Genomic DNA, 2967 nt, shown 5'->3' on the forward strand with positions numbered 1-2967 from the left:
AAAATCAAAAGGATGATGGGTAAATTTGAGAAACATTGTTGCATCATTTTGTGTATGATGTGATTGTAAGAATTAAAAGAAAACAAAACAAAAACATTAAGTGAAGTTTTGCTGAAGGCAGCATTCCCTTGTTGTGGTATGGCACGCTGGATCTCTCTAAAGAGCAGTGTGAATACCCAGTTCCTGCCGTTTATAGCATATCTTGTTGAAAGCAGTTATTTGTATGTCATTTAGCAAGACAACTTATTACCCAGTGAGGAGGCATTTTCTCAGTTCCGCTCAATATTTTCAATTGATAAAAAGTTGGTATAGTTCCTTGAGCTTCTTGCACTTCAAAATAATGCATCACATTATGATTCTTGGTGAGTAAAAGGTATGCTTGTCCTTTAAAAAAAAAATGAACTGGGAAAGATGAAGCTATTGGAAAAGAGTTGGGACCTGACCTAGCATCATGTTGAATGCATTTCTCCAACAGCACAAAGGTTTTAGGAAAAAGTATAGACATAAGTTGAAGGTTCAGAAATCTGAGCTGGCCTTAAACCAAGAGTCTGCTTTTCTCATAAGAATCCTACAGAGGCTGGGTGGTGGTGGCCCAGCACTCAGGAGGCAGAGGAAGGAGGATCTGAGTTTGAGGCAAGCCTGATCTACATACAGAGTGAGTTCCAGTACAGCCAAAGGTACACAGAGAGACCCTGTTTCAACAAAACAAACCAAAACAAAAGAACCCTATGGAAGATACGAACTCAGCAACTAGGTACATTTTTACCCTTTTGCATCACCCTATTGAATTACATAAGAGAGGCTATTTCAAGTTAACCCTTCATCCGGTGGTTGTACCCAAGACTACAAAACTGTGACCCCTCCTCTTAATTTTTACAGGTGGAGCCTTTGCTTGTCTTCTTAGTAGTATTAACCACACTTGTTTGTTTCTAAGATAAGGTCTCATCTTGTAGCTCTGGCTGGCCAGGGACTTGCAATGGAGACCAGGTTGCAACTCACGGAGATCCACCTGCATCTGCTTCCCCAGCGCTGGGCTTATAGGGCAGCAACACCAAGCTCGGCCAACTTCACACTTGAGGATCTATCTAGTGCTAAGAATCAGATTACATACTGATTCCCTGGGACGATGTGTCCTTCTACAAAATTATAACTAAGACAGCAAAAACAAGACAAGGCATAGAACTGAATGAACTGGGAGTTGTAGGTCATCCTTAGCTACATGGGGAGTATGAGCCTGGGCTACATGAGCTCCAGTCTTACACACACACACACACACACACACACACACACACACACACACACTATACTACCAGGACTTCTTACCTCACCCCTACTCTAAACTTCTCCAGCCCAGGGTCTGAGCTCGCCTTCCCTCAGCCTCTGACACCTATATAACTTACCGCATTTGGGCCACACGCTGTCTTGGCTCTCCTCTCTTGGCTCCCTCTTGGCCTCTTGGTCCTCAGTTCCCCTCTTGGTCTATTTGTCTTCTCTCTTCTTCTCTTCTCTTGTGCCCCTCTCTACCCCCCATAGCCAGGTCCAGTTTGGACTCTTCCAGATGTCTCTAGCTGTGCTCTACCTCATATTGATAATAAAACCACTCTCCCCAACCATACTTAGGTGTGGTTATGTCCTCATTTTCATTCATACACACGTATTAAAAATGTCATGAGGGAGCCAGGTGGCGGTGCCCGCTTTAATCCCAGTGCTTGGGGAGGCAGAGGCAGGCAGATCTCTGTGAGTTCAAGGCCAGCCTGGTGTGCAAAGGGAGTCCAGGACAGCCAAGGCTGTCACAGAGAAACCTCGTCTTGAAAAACCAAAAACCAAACCAAACAAAACAATATGTAAAAGCACGAGAAATGTTTCGAAGATGACAAATGAAAAATGCAGAGTACATTTGTATAAAAATCATGACTGATCATGCGGAGGTACATACATGTCTAGATAGCATAAGTGACTATGTAAAAACTAAATTGACTATCTTTTAAGGATGTTTTTAGTTTTGCATAGTTTGTGATGAAGTTTGCACTGTTGCTGAAGCTCAGTCTTTATACTCTAGTATTTTCTTTCACAGTGGTGCTAAGGAATGTCTGTTTAAAGTCTGCCCAAATAGTGTTCAGGAAGTTGAAAGTCGGTTTCAAACCTGTTTCCTCACGAGTCATTCCTTCTCAAAATAAAGTTGGAACACTTCTCGACCTAGTTTAATGCTACAGATTCCAGGTTTTAACGTCATGAATCCTATACTTTTATTTCCTGCTGTGTGTAGCTGGTAATTTGTTTCATTCACCTAGACGTTTTAGCTTTCACCTTTTGTATTCGAGACCTCCACCTGGTTGGTCTTTGCCAGTCTTCTTACACAGTACTCATGTTTTTCAGGGGCCATTAAACAAACAAACCAACAGATCACGTTTGGCAATCCCCAAAACGAGTTTCATTTTCTGAAACGTTTGTCTGGAGTGTCTGTTTAGACAAGCTCCGTATATTCTTAGGTAATCAACGGAAGGACAGAAGGGATGAGTCTGAGGTTGTCCTGGTGAGGGATTGTAAAACTAGAGCACCGAGGACAGGGTACCCAGAGGATAGACGGCGCGACACAGCCCCTACCCGTAGCACGCAGGCGCGTCCTCCCTTCTGGTCCTCGCCTCTAACCAGGGCGCCCCGCCTCTTCCTCAGTACGCAGGCGCACTCTTCTTGGCGCCCTCTCTGGGCTCCCTAGGCCCCTCCCAATAGTACGCAGGCGCCTCTTCTGAGTGGCACTCTAAGGCCCGCCTCTTCCGTAGCACGCAGGCGTACTTCCCGGGGCGCGCTCTTAGGCCCCCGCCCCCTCCGGCAGCGCCCCTCACGCAGGCGCAGCCTTCTTGGAGCTCACGCAGGCTCCGCCCCCTCCACTCCGCCCCGCCCCCTCCGCCCCGCCCCGCCCGCCCCGCCCCTAGGCGGTTGCTGGTGGCCGCCGCCGCCCTCCCTTGA

The 2967-nt window shown here is 46.5% G+C and overlaps 1 long non-coding RNA gene across 1 annotated transcript in view; it reads right to left on the bottom strand.

Moving 5' to 3' along the window:
• Positions 1-2855, bottom strand: part of LOC311595407 — a 30377-nt gene extending 27522 nt beyond the window's left edge. The window contains exon 1 of the long non-coding RNA XR_014778428.1: positions 2605-2855. This is a non-coding gene — a long non-coding RNA (uncharacterized lncRNA). The remainder of the gene's footprint in view (positions 1-2604) is intronic.
• Between the last annotated feature and the right edge of the window lie 112 nt (positions 2856-2967).

The sequence above is a fragment of the Acomys minous genome (assembly GCF_964271855.1).
Source record: "Acomys minous genome assembly, chromosome: 4".
Lineage (NCBI taxonomy): Eukaryota > Metazoa > Chordata > Mammalia > Rodentia > Muridae > Acomys > Acomys minous.